Genomic DNA, 14,391 nt, shown 5'->3' on the forward strand with positions numbered 1-14,391 from the left:
CGAGTCCTTGTCAAAAAGAAGAAAGACGGTGACGATTATTTAATGATTTCAGAAACCCAGGTTAAAACGTTTATAGATCAGGATAATATCTAAGGTTGTTCAGAGCTTAGCTGACTAAATATTTCAATGGAAACCCTTGCAAAAAGTTTTCGAGATCAACAAAAATGTTCAAGATAAATAGTAATGTCCAAATACTGCACAAAAATGCTCTAATAAAATTTACAGATCTGCATCGTACCCATGGGTATACATACAGGCAATCAGGCAAAACCCTAACAGACATAATCTTTTATCATTTTCGTTGTGCTAATTATAGTGTGTTCTTAAAATACTGTCCGATTTTTCGAAAACATTTTGTTTCAAATTCAATTTAAGATGTTAATTTCGTAGTGTTTTTGACGAAATTTTACATGCTTAATAATTGATGTTTACGCTTTAATAAATTTTTAAATGAGCTAAGTACGACTGTCACCGAGAAATTTTAACAAGCTTTAATAACTAGCTTCTTTAGTTTTTCTGGCTCGGTGTTACATCCAGATTTATAGTCATGTAATTTGGCGTGACACTATGTGTACTCCATCCCATGCAGCTGTTGTAGGTTATACAAAGGCGAAACAACACGCCCCCTCAAAATAAGGGTAGAGGAACATCGAAAAGCTGTGACACGAGAAGATATTGATAAATCGGGTATAGCTGATCATGTATGGAAAAACGGAGACCACTTCCCACTGTAGGAATAAAACCACAACCAGCAGAGAACACCACTGGAAAGTACGAAAACTAAAAGAGGCAGCACATATGCTAGGACATAATAACCTACGCAGACCGAGTGCAGATATAAGTAACATATAAGAACCGGTATTAAGGAAGGATAGGGAAATATTAGATTTAAAAGCCCTAAAATTCACTCCATAATTGCCCAGTGGTAGTAGTTAAGAGCATGGGCTACTAATCCCAAGATTCCGAGTTCGATTCCAGGGAGTGACCTGAATAATAATAATAATAATAATAATAATAATAATGATGATGATAATAATAATAATAATAATAATAATAATAATAATAATAATAATAATAACATCGGAAAAATACCTTAAGAATGAGAACCCAGGTTCTAAGTTCCCCTAGGACACCTGATGAAGCCTGAAGAGTACATCAGCCGAAACGTTGTGTTAACAACAAACAAGATGAGGACAAATATCCGCCAAATGTAAATAATGTAAAGAATCTTTATCCTCCAATACGCTATTGAGCACTCATACTCATTGTTTGACATTTAAGTATATATATATATATATATATATATATATATATATATATATATATATATATATATATATATATATGTATGTATGTATGTAATTATGTATGTGTAGTCTGTGAACTTAGGATGCATTTTATTGTTCGCCAAGTTCTTTGTTATAGCTCTTGCTTGTAAATCAGTTGCTTCGAATAGAAACAGTGTCCACAGGTTTTGTAAAACTTCCACAGCTACTGGAATCTTAATTCTGTTAATGTCAATAAAGGAGGAGGTTTTTCCATGGTGATTAGAACTTAATACCAATGAGTTTGCAGTTCAATATCTTATTCAGCCAGTTGCGATGCTCCAGCATGGCAGCAGTTAAATGGCTGAAACAAGTAAAAGAATATAACTTAAGAGATGTTTAATTAAAATCAATTGAGATTATGTATGAACACAAGAATAAAACGTCTGACGATGACCTTTGGTCAATCCCGTGTAGAAGTTGTTTAATTGTTTGAATGAATATACAGAAGTCGAGGGAGGCGAGGGCAATAGCTAAGAAAATTGTAATTATATATGTATGTATGTATGTATGTATGTATGTATGTATGTATGTATGTATGTATGTATGCATGTATGTATGTATGTGTATATGTATGTATGTATGTATGTACGTATTTACGTATGTACGTTGTGGAGGCGCAATGGCCCAGTGGTTAGGGCAGCGGACTCGCGGTCATAGGATCGCGGTTTCGATTCCCAGACCGGGCGTTGTGAGTGTTTATTGAGCGAAAACACCTAAAGCTCCACGAGGCTCCGGCAATGGATGGTGGCGAACCCTGCTGTACTCTTCCACTACAACTTTCTCTCACTCTTACTTCCTGTTTCTGTTGTGCCTGTAATTCAAAGGGTCAGCTTTGTCACACTGTGTCACGCTGAATATCCCCGAGAACTACATTAAGGGTACACGTGTCTGTGGAGTGCTCAGCCACTTGCACGTTAATTTCACGAGCAGCCTGTTCCGTTGATCGGATCAACCGGAACCCTCGACGTCGTAAGCGACGGAGTGCCAACAACAACAACGTATGTACGTACGTACATACGTAACTACACGCGCACGCACACACACACACACACACACACACACACACACACGTGAGCACATGTGTATACATAGACATGACAGAAGTAAATCTTCACCTCATAAAACATCGTTTTATGTTTATTCTAACTTGTAAAGGTTTATATTTTTTATTAATTGACATTTTTATGCTTCATGCTCTATATGCGACTATTTAATCATGCCATGTATAAAAGAAACCTTATAACTGATTGAATTTCAAAGAGGCCATATTGCAAGTCATTCTGAAGCTGGATATGGTCAGCGTAAAATAGTAGAAAACCTTGGGTTTCCGCTTCCCACAGTTAATAGAGTGATTGTACAATTCACCAGAGAGGAGAAGGTGTCTACATCACCTCACCCAGATTAACCAGGGCCCTCCGACAACATCCTTCTCTTTGCTGAGAGAAGTGTGGAGGATAGCCCTCGTTGCAAGGCCTCTGACATAGCAGAACAAGTTGATGTCAGCTCCAGAACAACTATCGAGTATATCCACAAACTTGGTTGCTATGGCAGAGCAGCAAGAAGGAAGCCACTTCTTCGACCAGCCAACATCAAGCAGAGAAAAGATTGGGCCAGTGAGATGGTAGAGAGGCCACTAGCATTCTGGAACACTGTCATATTCTCTGATGACTCCAGATTTACTGTATTTCCGACAGTGGTCGAGTGTGGGTCTGGAGACTCTGTGATCAAGAATTTAACGTGAAAAGATTGTAGCTAACAATGAAACACGGCAGCTATTATTCTGTGATGGTCTAGGGAACAATTTGGAGCAATGATCGAGCAGAGCTGGTGGAGTGCGAGGAAAACATAAACTCAGATAAATATGTGTCCATATTGCAGAAAGGACTCTTTTCAATCTTCTCCAGTTATGTGACGATTAAAGGAGACTCTTTATTTTGGGAATATGGGGCTCATTGTCACACGGATAAAATGACCGAAAATTTGTTGGATGAGAATTAAAAAGCTTCGGTGGCCAAGCCAGTCTCCAGATATGAACCCTATTGAACACATCTGGGACATAATGGACCGGACACTTCATAAAAAGAACAAGAAAGTATCTTCAAAAGCCAGATCCTTTGAGATTATTGCATGAAACTTGGCAAGAAATTCGTCCAGAGAATATTCGTCATCTGATCAGTAACATGCCTAAAATTGAAAATGCATTGAAAAATGAAAAGGGCATGTCTATTATATATTAAATATTCACATTATAACAATTAATAAACAACTTGAAAATATAATTTCAGATTTATATACATCTTAATGATTATAAGGTTGTCTATTTACTTGTGTTGCGTGTGTGTGTGTGTGTGTGTGTATATTTGTATATATATGTATACACACACACACACAGATATTGATTATTAGATGGATAGAGATATGTATATGCGCACCAACGCAATTGCAAACATTCATGAATTCTTTGTATATATGCATGCAGATATACATTCATGCATAAACACATGCACATATACACACACATACATACATAATACATACATACATACATACATGCATAAAATATTTCACCAACCAAATGGAAAGGGCATTCCGTCACAACCTTCGGCAGCAGCCACGACCCCACTCTCCTTAGGATTTCTTCATGTGTGACATTGTCTCGACAGTTGACCCTTAGGCTTCCTTTTGAGATACCTATGATGAACTACATTTAGTTTTCCATCCGTCCCCAACGCGCTCCTCCAAGTCTTGCAGACACAGATTGCAACGATAGAATAATGTAGACGAAGCTTCACATCAGTGCTGATGTCTGACGCCACCCGGATGGAACGCATATATTGGAACATTGCTGTCCCTTTTACAATCCCGCAGGTTCATGGCCGACCCGCTCCATAAAAAACTGCCCAGATAGTTGTACACCTGAGAATATTATGGCATCTGGTTATGTGACAAACTGCTTCAGCATCAGTCTCGTGAAGTCAGACTTCACCTAAACCAAAAAGGATACGGCTCATTAGAAGTTATAATTACAGGCTATTACAGTATCTGAAAAAGGTATGTAAAACACTCCGGCTGTTTAGCCTATAATGAGTATGAAAACACATATATAAGACAAAAGAACGTATAGGTATGATAACAAGCATATATCAAAACATGGATATCCACCCACGCAATAATATCTCAGCTTGCACACATATTTACGTGCGTAGATACATACATTACGTTAGTTGTATACCTGCATACATGTATACATACATGTATAACATGTGTCTGTGAGTGTGTGTCTGTGCGTGTGTGTATGTGTGTGTGCGTGCATCCGCGCATTTGAAGTGTTTTTATGAAGTTAAAGCATAATATATAGAGACAGATAAATAGATAGATATAGATAAATAGATAGATACAGATATATACATAAATACACACATACATATATGTATGTATGTCAGTATGTATAAGGTGTATATATGTATTTAATTTATTGTTTATATATATATATATATATATATATATATATATATGCATATATAAACATACAAGCACTTATACACAATATATACATTCATATATATATATATATATATATGCATATATATATATATATATATGATTGACCGTTGACTGAACACTATTCAATTTTTTTTCTCCGTGTTTTTCTCCTTCTCTCCGTATTCTTTCTGTTGAAGAGCGTAGCTCGAAACGTCAAAGACTTTCCGTATTCCTGAGCGTCATACTAATACATCCTTTTGTTATTTACACCACCTGTCCTCGTCTGTTGTTGTTTTTTCGTACATTCTCCTATATATATATGCATATACATATATATATATATATATATATATATATATATATATATATATATATATATATATATATATATATATATATATATATATATATATAATATATATATATATATACATACATATATTTATTTATTTACATACGTACATACATGTATACATATGGCACGTCGTTTAAGGAATCATATAGATAATTATATACACTTGTTCATACAACAGAGATATCGTCCCCCAACACACACACACAAACGTATAGACACTCGCACCCACCCACCCACCCACCCACGCACTCGTCCACACACGTACAAACATCTAGACACTTTACAGGAAGAGAAAGGTTACCACTAATTAATAAATGTCAATAGTTAGAAGGTGTGAAGTAATAAAGGTGTAAAGTAGAGCAACAATCCTGAAGAGATAACTTAATATACTTCGTCAATCTCGTTTCCACCTGTCTGCTGCCATGTCCAATCGCATATAACAACACATCCATCATAAATACACCTAACTTCCTGATAATTTTCGCGCAAGCTGGCTCACTCCTCCCTATTCTTAACTACTATTTGGTTTTATTGATTGCATATGGAAAGAGAACGTTTCACATTCATAGATATATAGCAGAGGACTTTGGTGTTGTGTCATTAGAGCCCCACCACCGCCTCTCTCTCTCTCTCTGTCTCTTTCTTTCTCTCTCTCTCTCTCTATCTTTCTTTCTCTCCTTTTTTCTCACTATCTTTCTTTCTCTCTCTATCTATGTCTTTCTCTCTCTCTCTCTCTCTTTCGCTCGTTCTCTTCTCTTTCTCTCTCTTCTCTTTCTCTCTCTTCTCTTTCTCTCTCTTCTCTTTCTCTCTCTTCTCTTTCTCTCTCTTCTCTTTCTCTCTCTTCTCTCTCTTCTCTCTCTTCTCTTTCTCTCTCTTCTCTTTCTCTCTCTTCTCTTTCTCTCTCTCCCCATCTCTCTTTATTGCTCAATAGAATTAATGGTGTAATTGATGGGAAGTGACCTCAAACGGGAATCGAAACCGTGTCACTCTTCCTGATCTCTTCACCCTTCTAAACCAGTAGCTACTTTTATTGATTTTACATTGTGACAGAACCCATTCACGTAACACGAGTTTGAATGGGCTTTACTGCTTCGACATTCTCGCTTTGTTTCTGTCCGACTCCCTCCCTGTCTGTTTGTCTGCCTGCCTGTTTGTCTGTCTGTCTATTCGTCTCTCTCTCTCTCTCTCTCTCTCCCTCTCTCTCTCTCTCTCTGTCTCCCTTTCTTCCTTTCTTTCTCCCTCTTCCTTTCACACTCTGTTTCAGTCTCCCCTCCTCTTCTTTGACTTTGTCTCTGTCTATCTGTCTGTCTATCTGTCTGTTTCTCTCTCTCTCTGTGTAATTAATTAACAACGTTAATTGATAGTTCATAATGGAAACCGACTTCGACTGGGAATTGAAATACTGAAACGATCTCTGTTCACCACGTCTCTAATACGACGCGAGCAATACTTAATCCATTGTTGTAAACATCTTGTGAACTGAGTCTGCCTGCGATCTGGGTTCATTTCTTTGTCACGGAAAAATCATCTTTAGGAAAGATTCATATACTATAGAACAAAGTTGTTAATGCTACTACTACTACTACTACTACTACTACTACTACTGCTGCTGCTGCTGCTGCTGCTGCTGCTGCTGCTGTAGTTGTTGTTATTTAGTCCCACAGATGTAGTATTCCAAATTTTGTTATAAAATATATGTTGTACATAGATTATGTAATAGTTGAAATATTCTGTATCTATCTAGGACTCCCCCCAAAACTGTTTCCACACGTTTTTCCCATTCATCTCGATCTTCCATGATGGTCATCAGCTCCTGTACCCCTTCCATACCAGTATCCTCCAGCAAGTTGTCGATATAGGTCGTCTTCCTCCTTCCTCTCCTGGTTCTTCCTTCCGTTGGCTGCCAGAGCATTAGCTTGTTAGCAATTTCATCGTTATGTCTGGTGCAGTGTCCAGCTAGCCTCATCGTTCTATGCTGTATCTTCAATGTTACTTTTGGTAGTCCATGGTATAAGTCGGCGTTTGTTGTATGACTCATCCAGGAGACATTGAGTGTCATTCTAAGCATCCTCGTATAACAACCGTCCAAAAGCTTCTTCAATGCTTTATTAAGCGTCCATGTTTCAGCCCTGTATAGAAGAACAGACTCCAATGTTACCAGAAACCACCTCACTTTCAATTTCTTTGCTAACTTTGAACTCCATACCTTTCTCAATTTATGGCAAGCAAGGACTTTCCTTGTTACGATGCCTTTTTCTGTACTTTACGTCCACTCACCATGGTATATGAAATTTTCAACTACATTCAGCGACTTACCGTCTCTCACTTTCACTGACACAGGCATTTCGTGGTTGAATACTTGCAGTTCTGTTTTCTTTGCGTTACAGCACAATCCTACCTTCCTCGATTCCTCCTGTAATCTGATCAGCACCTCTTGTGCCCGATCTGTCCTCTCCGTTAATAATGTCAGGTCATCAGCATAGTCTAGGTCAGTTAGATGTAGCACTAAATTTCACTTGTAGATTACCAGCTGTATTGGGTCATCCCATAAATAATGCAGTTTTTTTCAATTTCATGAACTAAAAGTCGGAGGAGGACGGGATAAACTACCTGTATCAACTTGCTATAAAAGCAGGTAGTAATTTTACTATGTACTTATTCTTAGTGCAAGTTTTGAAGAGTGCAGTTCAATTTTAACAGTTATTTTATCAACTGCGAGGGATATTAATGCAGTATATGGGGATCGGACAATAAGCGTAAGCCAGTGTTAACAGTAGTTCCAGAAATACCGAGTCGGAAACTATAGCCAAGAAGACGAGCTTCGGCTTGAAAGATCTGTAGAGCCTGACGAGGACTCCTGAAAACCCTGGTGGAACAAAGTCCCATCGTAACTGTTGAGGAACTAGCAAAAAAGCTTGGATTTCGTCATTCAACCATTCATTGATACGTGTGTGCCATCGGAAAAGTCAGCAAATTGGGTCTGTGGGTTCCTCACAAACTTAACTAGTCTAATTACGCGCAGAGAGTGAATGTGTGCTCTTCTTTGCTGTCATGTCTCACGACTGAACCTTTTTTGAACCGAATAGTGACTGGTGACGAGAAATAGGTTCTCTATAAAAATGTCAAACGTCGAAAAGTGGGCCGGAAAAGGAGAAAAACTGGCATCCCAGGCTAGAGAAGGTTTTCAACTACGTAAGGTGTTGTTATCTGTTTGCTGGGATATGAAAAGTTTAGTCCACTTTGAACTTTTAAGCTCAAATCAAACAATAACAAAGGAGATCTTTTGTATTATTTTTACCGTTTACTTGTTTCAGTTACTGGACTGCGGTCTTGCTGGGGCATTGCCTTGAACAGAGTTTAACATTTGATATTATCTAATCAAAGGTGGTTGCGTCTTCCTATTTTAATATCTGTCTTGATGAAAGCGGCGATCTTGCTGGATCGTTATCACACAGGGCAAAATGCTTAACGGCATTTCATCCGTCTTTACGTTCTAAGTACAAAAGCCGACGGAGTCGAATTTGCCTTTCATCTTATCAGGGTCGATAAAACAAGTACCAGTTGAGCACTGGGGTTGATTTACTTGACTTACCCACTCCCCACGAAATTGCCGACCTTGAACCAAAATTTGAAACCAATGTTTCTTAACAGAATAAGGCGGTGAGCTGGCAGAAACGTTAGCACGCCGAGCGAAATGCTTAGCGGTATTTCGTCTGTCTTTACGTTTTGAGTTCAAATTCCGCCGAGATCGACTTTGCCTTTCATCCTTTCGGGGTGGATAAATTAAGTACCAGTTGCGTACTGGGGTCGATCTAATCGACTGGCTCCCTCCCCAAAATTTCGGGCCTTGTGCCTAGAGTAGAAAAGAATATTTCGTCTGCTTTTACGTTTAGCGTTCAAAATCCGTCGAAGTTGACATTGCGTTTCATCCTTTTGGAGTTGATAAAATAAGTACCAGTTGAGCACTGAGGTCGATATAATTGACCTATCTTCTCTCTCAATCTTTCAGGCCTTCTGTCAAAATTTGAAACCAATATCTGTTTTGTTGCCAGTCAATGTATACGTTTGTCTATTGTTTATTCCCTTCATACTGCTAATTCCTCGAAATTTTGTCTGTCACTTATCGGATTCATGCCGAGAGAAAAATATTGAAATATCATATTTGATCAAACCATTTTGATATTCACTGATACAAAATTTAAAATTACACCATATCAACAAGCAAGTAGGCCGAGAGGCTTGAAATGAATTACATAATTTAAGAGAGGTTCGAAAATAAATTGGTGTCATTAAATATAAATGGGTTGTTGATATTCATTTAAGAAACTTTTCATCAAACATTATACGTTGAATCTTATGAAATATTCTATGAATTATTTATTAAACAATCCATCAATGAAACGTAATTTGTTGAAGCTTATGTAAAATTATGAAACATTTATGAAAAATCCATGAAGTATACATGAAGCTTCCATGAAAAACATCCATTTATGAAAATCCTTGGATCATTTATGAACCTCTCTGAAACGTAATTTGTCCATAAAACATAAATAAATCGTCAAGAGTGTCAACGTTACCACCAGATCAACAGACTGCTTATGGACATCATGTATCAAAAAAGTATCTGTTCACCATATAATTGTTGTAGTGTGACGACCTATTAAATTCAACACTCGCACATATACACGTATGTGCATATATGTATGTATGTATGTAGGTATGTATGTATGTATGTATGTATGTATGCTTGTATATACACACGCGGGTGCGCATATATACAATATATATGCTCTTTTCTTATTTTGGCACAAGGTCAGCATTTTAGGGGCGTGGATAAGCCAATTAAATTGACCCCAGTGCTCAACTAGTACTTCTTTTATCAACCCCGAAAGGATGAAAGGCAAAGTCGAACTTGGCGGAATTTGAACTAAGGATGTGAAAGACGGACGAAATTCCGCTAAGCATTTTGTTTGACGCGCTAACGAATCTGCCAGCTCGTTGCCTTATATACTTATATATAATGAGAGGGAAAAAAATAAAAAAGACACAGTCGTGAACTTGCTAGTCTTTTATTATGTCTGTTAAATGTGTCGGTATTCAGTAATTAAATGATGTCACATTATTGATGCAATGCATAGATGCAGCTTGTGCAGCATACTTAATCAAAACCGGACACTTCATTGGACAAAATGCCGATGTGAGTAGCATTTTGCCCTAAAATTCTTTTGGCGTCGCACCATTGTAGAAGTTTATTTGCTTTAGCAGAAAATGGTAAAAAGCGTGGCTGTATAGTAAGAAGGTTGCTTCCCATCCACATAGTTCTGGATTCAATCCCACTGCGTGGTATTTTGGGCACCTGTCTTCTAATATAGCCTCGGGCCAACCAAAGCTTTGTGAGTGCTTTTGATAGAGGGAAACTAAAAGAAGCCCGTTGTATATATATATATATATATATATATATATATATATATATATATATATATATATATATATATATATATATATATATATATATATATATATATATGTATGTATGTGTGTGTGTGTTTGTGTGTGTGTGTGTCTGACCTCCACCTATCACTTGACAGCGTCGTCAGCGTGTTTAAGTCTCCGGAACTTAGCGGTTCTGCAAAAGGTAGCGATAGAATAAGTACAAGTACCGGGATCGATTTCTTCCACTACAAATTTTCAAGGCGGAGCCCCAGCAAGGCTGCAGTCTCATGACTAAAAGAAAGTAAAGATAAAAAGAATTGCAATTACAAGTGAGTAAGGGAGAAAAGAACAGGAGTTGAGATTCACTTTGTTGGATTCCAATAAATTATACTGTCAAACAAACAGACACGTATTTCTACATAATCTTTTATGTTTCACTTATTTCATTTGTGAAAGTGCGGCCATGCTGGGACACCACTTTGAAGAGTTTTTAGTCTTATGAATTGATCCCAATCCACTTTTTTCATTTTTGTTAATCCTGGTACTTATTCTCTCGGTTTCTTTTGCCGAACCGCTAATTTATGTGGACATACAGATACCAACACCGGTTGTCAAGCGGTGGTGGGAAGCGAACACAAACATAAAGACACAAAGACGCACACACAGACACAGGCACACACACATTATATATATATATATATATATATATATATATATATATACATACATATATATACGGCGGTTTTCCTTCAGTTTCCGTCTGTCCAGGTCCACTTACAAGGCTTTGGTCAGCCGGAGGCTATACGTAGTAGACACATGTCCAAGGTGTCATGCCACGCAGTGAGACTGAAACCAGAACTATGTGGTTGGGAAGCATGCTTCTTACTACACAGCCACATCTGCGCCTACATACGTCGAAATATGCAGTAAACTTACTGGGGTATGTCTCTTGCAAACACAATGTTTAGTCTCACTGTGAAAAATAGACGCGTGGTTTAATCAGGCTATTTACTCATTGCGGTCAGTAAAAAAAACGAAGATCAATCCGATTAGTTTCAGCGTTTATTGATGTCTTGTCAATGATTAGTTATTCACTTCCTGTTCATAATAGGCACCAAATTGTATACATAAATTCGTATGATACTGCAAGAGTCGGTAACGTACTTTGATGTATTTATCAATTAATCTACACAGCCGTAACTATGTACCTACATACATTCAGATAATTACACTCTTTCTCTTTCACACACACACACACACACACACACACATACACACACGCACACACACACACACATACATACACACACACAACATATACATGTACATAGACATACACGTACACAGATACACACAAGCACACACATAAAAAGTATATATATTATCTGTATGAGTATCAATAAATCTACACAGCGGTGACATTGAGGCTATGAAAATTATGGAGAAGTATAACTTACAAATGAAGGCAGAACCACTGGATCCTAAGCAACCTCAGTTTATTTTGATAGATCATGAACACATTTTTTTTAATAACCCATCCTTAAGACTTTTCTGCCCTTCTAGCTCTGACATCGGTGTACTTAGTAAAAATATACTAGATAAATATGTTCCTACATTAATAAAAAAATTAAAACTTAGTTTATGGTCCAGTTCATTCCAAGTCGTCGACTGGTTTAGTTCTATTACGAGTAAGAGGAGCACTAAGTTTATCCAGTTTGACATTTCTAGTTTATATTCATCTATCAACCCAATAGTACTTAATAAGGCACTTTGGCTTGCTCATAACAAGGCAGGTCTCACCAGGGAAGAAATTAATGTTGTGTTGGCAGCCAGAAAATTTATCATAAAATTTGACAATAAGTTGTGGGTCCGTAAAGACACACCAGATGTTTTTAATGTTACGATGGGAAGTTCTGATTCAGCACAAATAACTGATTTAGTCTGTATATATATACTCTTTGAAATGGCAGAACAGTTCCCAAACATAAATGGAGATCTATATCGTGATGATTGTTTACTTTACCTTCAAAATGTTTCCGACCAAAAAGTACAAGTTAAGAGTAGTTTAGTTAAGTTTTTCCGTAGAATAAGCTTAAGCATCGTTTTTGATGATGATGTAACGAAGGCTAACTTTTTAGATATTACACTTAACTTCCACAATAACTCGTACTTCCCGTACCATAAACCATCGACCAATCTTAAGTATATTAGCAAATTCAGTAATTATTCTAGAGCAATTACTAGGAACTTAGTTAAGAAGATTTCATTTAGATTGTCTAAGTTATCTGCTAATGTCGACATTTTCAATGATAAGGCCGAATTTTATAACTCTGCCTTACTTAAATCAGGTTATACAGAGAAAGTTACCTACATTAATTCCATTCAATCTTATTCTACCTTTACTAATGGAAATATGAAATCTAGTTGAAAAGATATAAACGATATCAATTTTAATTTATACGCCAACACCAAACAGAGGAAGGGAGACAACCCTTATTTATTCCCCTATTTTTGTTCTAAAGGTCAATCTATGTCTTTCAAAGATAGTTACACTAAAAATAAGCTAACTAATAGTAAAACAATTTGGTTAATTATTCCTTATAGAAGGCAAATTATATCTAATCTGCTGTTGCAGTCTCGTGATGCTATTATTAGGAATTTTCTAAAGAATTCTAGACATTACTACATTATCAACTCACACACGGTTAGGATTGGTTTTTCCAAACTCAACAAATCTCTTTAAAATTATCTCTTCACATAATATTAAACTATTAAATATTGATACATTTACTAATACTAACATTAATTTAGCTAATACCACCCATCTCCCTAGAAATATTAATGACAAGGTTATTGTATCTGAAGTCTATCATAACAGAATCAAGTTTATGTCAAGTAACTCTAAAATTAAAAATTCTATATACCAGTGTAAAATTACTTCTGGTAATGAAGTATTTTTTTAATATTGGAAGTACATCTCAGTTATCTAGAAGAATTTCTAATCATTACTGTACATTTAGGGATAGGAATAAACGTAACAGTACAGGACTTAGTAAATTAATTAGGTATCTAAATGACCACAATGAACAATTTAATTTAGATTGGTTGATTCTCTCAATCTCGATACCATATGACAAAGCCAAGGAATTCTATCTTTGTAATTCTGAACTGTTTTTTATTCTTTTTTCTAAAAATCCATTTGTAAACACGGTTATAGAGCGTGCATACCGATGTAAACATTGGCAGAAACACACCTTTAGTTCATATATATGATATCTATCATTATATGTAATTTAAACATTAATTTTCTTCTTATATTTCACATTTACTAGATATATCTTCTTTCAAGGCTATAGGGTTTTATTTAATTTACATATCGTTATATACTTCTCATTTATTTGTTTTTTTTCTTTCCTTTACCCCTCATCTTTCTATAGGTTACCTTTGACGTTATATCCTCTAACATTTTTTAAAAAGAAACTTAATAGTGTTCAGTTAATCACTTTACATATCCATCATATTCTGTTAAGATATCTTATTGACGAGTTTCATTTCTTCATTTCCCTGAAGAGAAGATTACATTGTTTTACACCATTTTATTCCTTTGGAATAATACCAGTGATATCTTCGAAACATGTGTCGGAAGTAAAAGAATTCGAATAACACCTACGTTTAACTCTATTTATTTATATATATATCTTCTAATATATAAAATCCATTCTGTCTGTCTGTTTGTGCGCTTATAACTCGAGTGTTGTTCATTCGATGTCACTGAAATTTTAAACATGAATA

The sequence above is a fragment of the Octopus bimaculoides genome, chromosome 3 (genome assembly GCF_046866305.1).
Source record: "Octopus bimaculoides isolate indiv1 chromosome 3, ASM4686630v1, whole genome shotgun sequence".
Lineage (NCBI taxonomy): Eukaryota > Metazoa > Mollusca > Cephalopoda > Octopoda > Octopodidae > Octopus > Octopus bimaculoides.